This window comes from Mustela nigripes, chromosome 6 (genome assembly GCF_022355385.1).
Source record: "Mustela nigripes isolate SB6536 chromosome 6, MUSNIG.SB6536, whole genome shotgun sequence".
Classification (NCBI taxonomy): domain Eukaryota; kingdom Metazoa; phylum Chordata; class Mammalia; order Carnivora; family Mustelidae; genus Mustela; species Mustela nigripes.
The window spans coordinates 28,440,299-28,451,193 of NC_081562.1; positions in this window are offsets into that span (position 1 = coordinate 28,440,299).

Genomic DNA, 10,895 nt, shown 5'->3' on the forward strand with positions numbered 1-10,895 from the left:
GTGGCCTGAGAAAAAGCTTCTCGAAGATGTTATTTCTAAGAGGAGAGTTGAAGGATGGGTAGGAATGGGCCAGGCAAAGGGGAGGTGGGAGTGGACAGAGATTCAGTCCAAGGACAAGATGTACTGAGTCAGCCTAGAGGTGAAAAATAGCAGAGCTTATTCGGACTTCCAGAGGAGTTCGGGGAGGCTGGTACTGCACATGCTGGAAGGTGAGGAATGGTGTACATCTCTTATCAGAGGGCAGGCAAAGCCTACCATGGCACCTGTAGGCACTAGGATAACGAAAATCAGAGGCGGCAGGTTTTTCACGTCAGGACGTTCTAGGGAGTCAGAATAAAACCAATGGGGAAAGAAGGACAGTTGGGAGCGTGACGTTCGGGAGCCTCTGGGATCCCACTACGCTGACTGGCAGGGAGCAAGAAAGATAACCCAGAAAACATGTGTAAGCTCCAATTAGGACTCCTCCTCGAGAGAAGGGAGTCGCTTGTCTGCTGGGGCTGCTGTAACATAAATGCCTACAAACAGGGTGGCTTAAACAACAGAAATTAATTTTCTCTTAGTTCTGGAAGCTAGAAGTCCTAGCCCAAGGTGTCAGTAGGGTTGACATCTTGGAGACTTCTGTCCTTGGTTCGCAGATGGTTGCCTTCTTGCTGTGTCTTCCTGTGGTCTTTGTGCGTGCACATTCTGGTGTCCCTTTGTGAATCCTAACTTCCTCGTCTTCTAGGGATGCAGTGATACTGACTTAAGGCCCACACAAATGGCCTATTTTAACTTAATTACCTCATTAAAGCCTAACATCTAAATACAGTTGTATTCTAAGGTACTAGAGGATAGGGGTTCATCATGACAATTTTTAGAGGACATGCTTCAGCCTATAACAGGTGGCAGTAACAAACAAGACTCCAAGGTCAGAAGAAATGGAATCCTTGGTACTTATTAAGATGTGAACCCAGAGGGCTGGTAACGTGCCAAGAGATTTCAGGAGCTTTATACCCAGAGCTATGGGTCCATGTGGAGAAAATAACCTGGTTTGCCACAACAGCATACCAACCCCCTCCCAAGTGTTTCTCAAAGTCCCCTAGGCAGAAAAGAGATTGGTTTCATATTTGAGGCATCATGAACTCATGGGTGTGAGAAAATAAAAGGTGATATTATGACAAAATAAGTGCACAGAGGAATACCCACTGGTTGCCATAGAAGGAACTATATGGTAAAACCTCACCAGATTTGGAAATCCAAAGAACTGAATTTGAATGTGTGATTTGTCGCTTTTCCCTTTATAATAAAAGGGTCCTACTAATAGTCCTTCATAGTAGTACATGAGACAGTATGTCTCATAAAATATGATGGTTTTACATATGTAAGCTATTGTCATTGCCATGATACGTAACTTCTTTATTGAGAGTTTTCTATAAAACAGATAATACAATAATGCCTTTAAATTTAAAAATCTCATTTACTTGTACTCTGTAAAGAAATTCAAAGATATCTGAAATAAATGTTCAAAAGAATCCACAAAAACAAATATGTTTATCAAAAACTGTCCTTTCTAAGAAGTGACTTTCCAATATTAGTAGGAGGCTTTCCAGGTTCAATGCTAGTGATCAGATTTTATCTAAGGAATGTGTAACTGAAATTACTGTACGGAAAGAAAACAAAACTGCATGCACGTAGAATTATTACATTTCAAGTACTTCAGTGACATGGAGATTAGATATCTTGGAGATTAGAACAAAGAGGGGAGGCCAGAGATGGAGAAGGTGTTAGAATCCCCTCGTGGAATTGTCCCACTTCTCCTGACTCATCCACCTGTGTGGCGGGGATGTGTGCGCGTCAGGCTGTCAGAGCTGGAAGGCCCGGGCAGAAAGGCTGTTCTGCAAGGTTCACGTGGTTTCCCGGGCTCACTCAGTGATATTCCTGTGGTTCGTGTTCCCTCGGGTATTGACAAAGAAGAGAGAGAGCAGATCTGCCGTGGACGCTGCCACATGTCATTGAAAACCAAAACAAAACCGGTCTATTCTTTCAGACCCCTCAATTTGTTTAAACCAAAAACATCAAGGACTCTTTGATACAGATTATTCAAAATATGAGAGATTCAATAATAGTTTAAGTGTGGGCCTAAGATAAGATGTAGAAAGGAGACTTCAACAAGGTGGTTCTTAGCCCATCGAGAGCTTTGCTATTGCCTGTGGGCAGGAGAAAGGACACCTTTACAGAACAGAAGACATCTGATCCGGGCGCGGGAGCTAAACAGGAGGCGTTTGTGTGAATCAGGTAAGAAGCCACATTCAAACATGAGATCCTGATGTTCAGATCATGGGGGGTTGAAACCACGGGGGAAGAGCTAGGTCTTGTGCAGGCAATTACCTCCTGTCCCTCTAGATCCCTCTACATTTTACTCTGTGCCCCAGGCCTCTGATGCTACACAGGCATGGCATCATCCTCGCCTCTCTCTTTCCCGGGTGGGAAGAGTCAATGAGAGGCAGTAGACTTGAGCGGCACATTGGAAGAAGGGCAGAAACTGAGGGCGGGGATTCAGTAGCCTTTCTTCCTGCCAGGTGACTGCCGATGCGTCCTGTCCGTTTATTAAATAAAGGCCACGACTCTAACTGAGCAATCCCAATCTCTAGGTGCTGGTAATGTCTCTCCCCTTTCTCCTCAGAGTGACGATTTTGGGGTTTCCTTCCCGCTGTCCGCATTTGAGTAGATGTTCCCTTTGCACGATTTCCCTCACTTAAGTACAACCATCTTATTCTGAGGGAATCATGGTTGATACATTTATGTAACAACACAACTGAGTAAAAAGCAAAAGGTCGTTCTGTCCAGAGACACTGTGCAATTCCAAAGGCAGGTTTAATTGGTATGATTTTTTTTCTCTGTTCTTTCATCTCTCCATACCCATTGAAAGGAATGGCTATTTAATGTTACCAAGGATACACAGAACAATTCAGAAGATGCCATTTGAAGAATCGGCAACCATGAGTAGTGGAAATTATTTCATTTCAAATTTTTCTATTACAATAGAATAGATTTCATATTTGTAAGCCTGTAAAAGTCCTCAGAGATTGTCTAATATTAGATATGAGATAGTCCAATGAGCCTGAAATTAGCTCATGAATAAAATCATCCAGACAGCTTTCTAAGTATATGTATATGTGTATATATGTATGTATATGTGTATATATGCATATGTATGTTTATGTGTATATATATATGTATATGTATATTTATATATACATACATACACACAACACACACATACATAAATTTACCAAGCTCACCAGGGTCTCCTGCATCAGAATCTCTGAGGGCAGCATCTGGACTTTTATTTATTTATTTATTTATTTATTATTTATTTTTATTTTCATTTAAGGAGTGGGAAACCTGGGGACTTCAGAGGTTCTGTAACTTGTCAAAACCCAGATAACATAACAGAGGCATAGTCAGAGTGAGATCTTCTGCTCTTGACTCTCTGTTATCGAGAGTGAGGGGAATCAGAAATAGAGGAAATCAACAGAAACTCTGGAGAAAGAGAAATACTCTAGTTTGGAAAACTAGAACACTGAGCATGAATTAAGGAAAACAAGGCTGTGTTTCCCAATCTCCAACATTGCACCTTCCCCAGATATCTTTCTATACCTCACACAGCTTTTTAAACTTCTGTCATGCATTGACCTTTTTGGAGAGGTATTTCTTACAATGAATAAGATAACCAGCAACCCCCTGATTCTATTTACATACTAGGATTGCAGTTCCACAGGAAGGACTCAGTGTTCTGATAAGTGATGGAAACAGTCTTTTCATAAATCAGAAGATAACCTCGAGCCATGGCTTTGAAGTCTCACTGATGTTTTCCAACTCATTTCCTAAGGAGAGAAAATCTGCCAAAACCCTCCAAGAAGATAAACAGTCTTTGGCTGGTTGAAATCCGGAGTCTGAAGACAATGAATTGATCAAATATTTTCTACCAGAAAACAATGCAAAATAGTTCAGTTTATACAAGAGTCTCTTCTACTACAACCCTTTTCAAAAATAGGGAATTAATGTTACTGGTGAAGTAAGAAGAGAATCAAAGAAGAGGAAGCAATCTGCTTATTTCAGTGTGGGTGAACTTCTCTGACCTCCAAATTCTCACAGCAGACACTTGTTGGCATCCTTAACTCTCTAAAACCAGAGACAGGAGATTTCCCAATAGCAAAAATATGATTTTAGGTTAACCAATTTATCTTATCCTCCACTACTCTTCTCCTCAGTTTAGGTTATTTGAGCACGGTGCAGAATGTTGAAGAAGCATGCCTGGGATTTTCCAGGACAAAGAGGGAGGCACAATCATTCTACCTGTAGTGGACATCCTAGGATCTGTGGGGTCCTTTATCAGTTTTGACTAACCTCACTGTGACCAGCTGGGGCTCAAGTTCTTCACCCCCCAGCCTCTCTTCTGAGTTCTGCATGGCAGGTTTCTTAGATATGATGTGCAGTTTCGCTAGTAACTTCAAAATGTATCTGTACAGATGGCTGTCTGTAAAGGAAAGTGGATAATGCATCTAATAAGAACACTAAACCTTACGGTTATAAGATGTTCTGATTAAAAAAAAAAAAAAAAAAAAAAAAAAAGGGAGAGAAATACAATCCAGTATCTGAGGCCAGTACTTTGCAGTGAGTTGTTCTGCATGTTTAGTTATCAGGTAGTATTTAAAATACCTTATATATGGTATTAAAAACACCATAGAAACTGGTAATTTAGTCTGCTAAGACCTTAGTTTCTCTTATTTAATTCTCTCTTTCTTTATCGTTTTGAATTCCCATGCCTCTTTGGAATGAGCTCAGATTTTCTTGAAGGCTTTGAATGGCATACCAAAAAATACCCAATTTCAGTCTTGCAAGAAGAAGAGGATGTCTAAGTTCTGAGATCTCGTATAGTTGTATCAGCAGAGGTTGACAAAGTGTTCAGACCATCAGTGCTCTAAAACACAGAAAACCAATGCATTAGGATGGCAGGTTTCTCTGTTAATTCTCTTTGGGAGTTTTTTTTTCTTTTTTTTTTTTTTTTAAGATTTTATTTATTCATTTGACAGACAGAGATCACAAGCAGGCAGAGAGGCAGGCAGAGAGAGAGGAAGGGAAGCAGGCTCCCCGCCAAGCGGAGAGCCCGATGTGGGGCTCGATCCCAGGACCCTGGGATCATGACCTGAGCCGAAGGCAGAGGCTTCCACCCACTGAGCCACCCAGACGCCCCTCTTTGGGAGTTTTGACCAAAATTTGCCTTATTGGCCACTTGAAGTCACCAATAATCTCTCTAAATTTGGGAAACACGAGGCTTAAATTTTAGGGATTGAGAGGGAGGAAACAAAGTATTCTTCCTTAAACCATAGTAACATTGAGAAATTTAATGAGCTATTTTATATGGCAAATTCCCATTCTCTGCTTATGTTGATCTGTGGTAAGTGCAGTAGGAATGGTTTAAACATTTTAAGATGCCATTCATAGTCTTTTACAGTTTTTCTACTTTCTAATGACAAAGATTTTAAACAGTTTTGATTTCCTTTTTTTAGAAGGGGGAGGAGCAGAGGCAGAGAGAGAGAGAGACCCTTAAGCAGGCTCCACACCAGCATAGAACCCTATCCATCTCACTACCCTGAGATCATAACCTGAGCTGAAATCAAGAGTTGGATCTTTAATTGACTGAGCCACCCAGGTGCCCCTCAAATGACAAAAATATTTTAAAGTTGCTTTAAAACTCTACATTTTAGATGCTTTCTTTTGGGGCACCTGGGTGGCCCAGTCGAATCTGCTTAGGCTCAGGTCATAATCTCAGGGTCCTAGGATTGAGCCCTGCATTGGGCTTCCTGCTCAGTGACGAGTCGGCTTCTCCCTCTACCTCTCTCCCCTGCTCATGCTCTCTTTCACTCTCTCTCAAATAAATAAATAAAATCTTTCAAAAAAAAATGTTTTCCTTTTTTGCATCACACTTGAATCCTGATTTTCATGCTTTGAATTTGTTTCAAAAATTAAAGTAATCATTAGTAGAAAAATGAATCATTAATAATCTCCTTTGTCCAGTGTCTTGGATTGGGTTTCCTGGGAGCAGAACTGGAGACAGGAGTTCAGTGGAACTATTTAATTGGGCAAGAAGCTCCAAGAGAAGGAAATGAAAGAAGCAGGACAGGGCAGGAGGAGGAGGAGCTAAGCAAGGACCTGGAGCTACTCCAGCCTGATCCTCTGGGGGAGCTGTGGAGCATTAATGGAACCCCATAGTGGAGGTGTGTGCACCACCATTTTCATCTATGGTCAGCCTGTCATTAGTTGTGGGGTGTAGAAGGGTGGAGTGGGGGTGGACATACTCTCTAGGTTCAGCAGTGCTGGCTTAAAGAGAGAAATTCTTCAGAGAATGGGGTAACTGTGAGCAACTCCCACCTGCTGTCCCAGCCAGGACCCTGCAGCAGGGTGTGGCCACACCACCCAGGCCACCTAAATAAACACACCACTTACTGATTGGCTTCTGGGTTAAAGTACTTGATCAGTTTAATAGAGCATCTCTGACAAAGCTCTCTTTCTTCTCTTTAGCTTTTCCTTGGTCAAATGGAAAGAGTCCACATTTGGCTAACAGCTAGATTAGGTTCCTCATCCTTTGTGTCGTGCCAAAGAAATCAGCAACTTGATTTTCTAGGCCTCCTTTTCTTCCAGATGTGAGAAAAGTTATGGCAATTTGCAAAGATATAAGAACGAATAATTTGGTCTCCTTAAATGTGAAGGGATATTAACATTTCAAGCATTACTGGTTATGTAAATGGTCCTGAGATGGTCCCCGTTGTATTTGTACAGCAGAGAGTCAAGGCTGCTGGGCCAGGAACAGCCTGCGCCGGTGGGGCCTTTGCTCTGGGCACGACTCACCCTTGGGCCTTGACATTCGAGATCACTGTGAACCCTGTCGGCGTATCTGCCAAGTGAGATTGTGATCTCCCATTCTTCTAAGAAGGAAACGAGGCTCAGAACTTTCGAGAGATTTGCCTAAAATCGTGCACCTGATGGCGAAGCCAGGATTTGAACACAAGGCTAAAATATTCTCGCTAGAATTAGGTGTCTTTCTTTAGCTCAGTATTCCGATCAGTAAACCGCCTTCCTAATTTGGATAAACTGCTTCTAATGAGAACATTTTCTTGGCAAATTCTCCTCAGTAGCAGGATAGTGTGTCAGGTACTTTAGCTTATGGTCTCACAGAAAGTGCCAGAAGAGTATAATGGTAAAAGTTCTTTCAGATGTTCAGAGCATACTTCTGGTTAAATTTTGTATCATTGGCCCATATCCTATTACTGTTCCAGAAGTTCAGTTCCTCTGATGTTTCGAAGACTGTGCAACTGGGCCCTGAAAACTCACACTTAAAAACTCAGATACTTAGAGTAGAGAAGGAAGTTGTTTTCATGACTCTTCCTTCATCAATTTCTTTTCTTTAGTCCATTTTACAGGATGTGCCTCACTCGACTGATAATCTCTTCACCTTTTTTTTCTGAGTTCTTGGTGTCAGGGACCAAAAATGGGACCTCCTTGCTCTTGGTGCATGTGCCCAGTATGATCTCTTACTTCGGTTACCAATAGCCCCCAAAGAACATGTTTTAAATGCCAATGTTGTACATTGCTGTCATTTATTTTATGACTCATTATGAATAGCAGCCTGTTATTTTCCATATGTCATTACCAGTGTTTCTTTTGCTGCTTTTTCGGCTTTGTATGCATTTTTAAATTGCTGTATTTTACTTTTCTTGCATCCCCATAACTCTTTAATAACTCTTGCCAGGGTTCTACTGAGGGGAAGTGTTGGGGTTATGATGGGGGTAGCTGAGAGGGCTTGGTTGTCTCTTGATAGGCTCGGTGGGAGGGTTGTGGCCCTGACTATTGATGCTTACTTAACTGATATTTCCTCTGAATGTGGGTTACATAATACCTCTTCCCCCTCAGTTTTGGGTGTTTAGTGTTCAATTCCAGGGCAACAAGGAACATCACTTAAAATGTTGTCATAAATATATCAACTTATTTAGCTACTCCCAAATCCATTTTTTTCCCCTCATTTGGGGAAAATGAAGGTCAGGAAGTCTAAGCAGTTTATATAAAGGCACCCAGATAGTGGTAGTAGATTTGGCATTTAAGTTTAGGCCTGACAGGTTCTAGGCAACACACATAGAAGATTTCCCAAGGCCAAGTCTTGGGAAACTTTTCTACAGATTGTCGTATAATTTCTTAGATGAGACATGGTATAAAATACACAGAGATATCCAGGCCTGCCCATATATATATTTTTTAAAGATTTTATTTATTTATTTGACAGAGACAGAGACAGGGCACAAGCAGGCAGAGGGAGAGAGAGAAGCAGGCTCCCTGCCAAGCAAGGAGCCTGATGTGGGACTAAATCCCAGGACCCTGGGATCATGACCTGAGCTGAAGGCAGCCGCTTAACCAATTGAGCCACCCAGGCGTCCCCTGCCCATATATCTGGGGGGCAGAGCTGAGAGATCAGTTGGGGACCCCTGGCCCATGCCCTGCTCCCCTTTTCTTTCCACATCTGGCTCCGTCCCAGCTATGAGGATTCCCCTGCCATCTCTTGGATCCGGAGTGCTCTCAGTAGGATGAATCTGGGGAAAGGATCTACACACGTCCTAGAAGCAATCTCAGGGCTATTTTGTTGGGGAAATTCAGGGTCCAGAGTACTGGAGGCAGGTCCAGAAAGATAGGGATTGTGGGTCACAGATGGTCATGCATCATTTACTCTTGCCCCATATAGTCCTGCCTTACAGAGAGGCGGACAGCTGGCCAAGGAGCAGTGCAGCCGGGGCCACAGGCTCCAGTGCCTGGGCCCCAGGGGAGCACTGAGCTTGGCCATGGACAACCTCCGAGTTCACAAACTAGCACAGCTTGTATAGTTAGCAAGCTGTCAAAGGCACCCTGTGTTATACGTGAGCGGAGACTAATTAGCTATTCAGAAGTGCACCTGACTGGATGAATGCAATGCAAATATGCCCTGGGGGGGGGGGGGGCGCATAGGTGAGTGGGCATGCTGAAGAGAGTACGTCCTTGGTTTGCGAGAAAAAAAACAGTTTCAAAAAAGTGTCTGGAGCATTCTTTTCAGTTGCTAGTTATTACATGTCTTTAATTAAATATTTACTCAGCCACTGTGAGCCAGATACTGGAGTTACATGGAAAATCATAATACAAAGGACGATTTGAGTAGCGCCGTAGAGAGGATAACCTGCTAGGTACTAGGCACCAGGCAGTTTCAGATACTAATGTTGTATTTTCAATCAAACAGACCTGACTCCTGCCCTTATGGAAACAATAGGGATATGCTAGACATTAAAAAAATGACTTAGCCATGAAAATAATTACAGTTGCAATAAACAGTGTTGAGAAGATCTGGGGACTCTATATGGTGTAGCTGTGGGCTGAAGTCTGAAGTCCATACGTTGAAGTCCTAACCCTCAGTACCTAGAATGGGAATGTATATGGAGATAAGGTATTTAAAGAGGAACTGAAGTTAAAATAAGGCTGTTGGGGTGGGTCCTCATTCAATAGGACTGGTGTTCTTACAAGAGGAGGACATTTGGACATAGACATGCACAAAGAAAAGACGATGTGAAGGTACAGGAGATGACTGTCTGCCAGTCAGGGAGGAGGTCTCAAGAGAAACCAGCCTGCTGACCCCTTGATCTTGAACTTGGAGCCTCCAGAACTGTCAGATAATAAATTTCTGTTGTTTAAGCTACCCGTCCCGGGTTCTTTGTTCTGGCTGCCTTAGCAAAGTCATGCAGTATGTAACCAAGAATCCATACCTAATGAGGGATGCCAAAAATAAAACATTTTTGTGGACAGCTTCTAAATACCCCAGGAAGAAATGAGTTGTTACCCTGATGTCCAGGGGGTTAAAGGGAGTGGGATAGGATGGGTAGAATTCCTGGGAGAAGGTGTGGATGGGCTAAGTTCATAAAGCAGAAGAAATACTCTGAATCATGGATGAACTGGGGAAAGAGTCAAGGAAGTTGAACCACAATGAGGAAAGAGGTGGAACAGCCTATAAACAATTTTTGGGGTCCGTGCAGGTGGAAGGTGTTGTGCTAGAGCAGGAAATTCCTGTTCCCTACCAAGCCTTTGGGCAGCTCCAGCAGCCTGAACTCTCTTGTTTATGTGTGTGCATGTCTTATAAAATTATTAGGAGAACCAAAGTAAAGGCTTTGTTCTTTGTTCCTTGGTATTGAAGGAAGGAAGGAAGGAAGGGGGAATGAGAGAGAGGGAGGGAAGAAGAAAATCTGATTTATTTGACAGATGCTGCTGTATATCTGGAAACTTTTGAATTACCAACTGAGCACATAACTTTGCTTATCCATAGTAGTAGTGCCTTAACATTCCTCTTACAAGAAAATTTTACAGCGAAACCAGAAGCCAGGCCTTGTGTTTGCAGTGTGAGTTTATCGACACCTAGCGGCAGAACTCGGCATTATTCTGTCCTACGCCTGAAAAACAAGTTGTTCACACAATAGAGATTTCAAGTCATTCCCCAAATGATGTTTTCACTTATTTGTTCTACAACCACTTATTGAATCATCTTATACATCTGAAACTATTTTTGTGAGGCAAACTAAGTTGAGTTCTCTGTCCTGGTTTAACACATACGATACACCAATTCAGTCATGTCAATAGCCACCATTTGTTGAGCACTTACTATGGACAAAGCACTGGGTGAGGCAGCTTTTGCACATTATCTCTTTCGAATTTGATAACCAAGTCCAGCATTGTTATCCTTTTTCTCAAGTGACGAGCCTGAGCCTTAGAAAAATAAGCTGATTTACCTAAACTCACACAGCCAGTTTGTTGAAGAACTGCAGTTAAATCCTAATCTGTTGTAGAGTTTG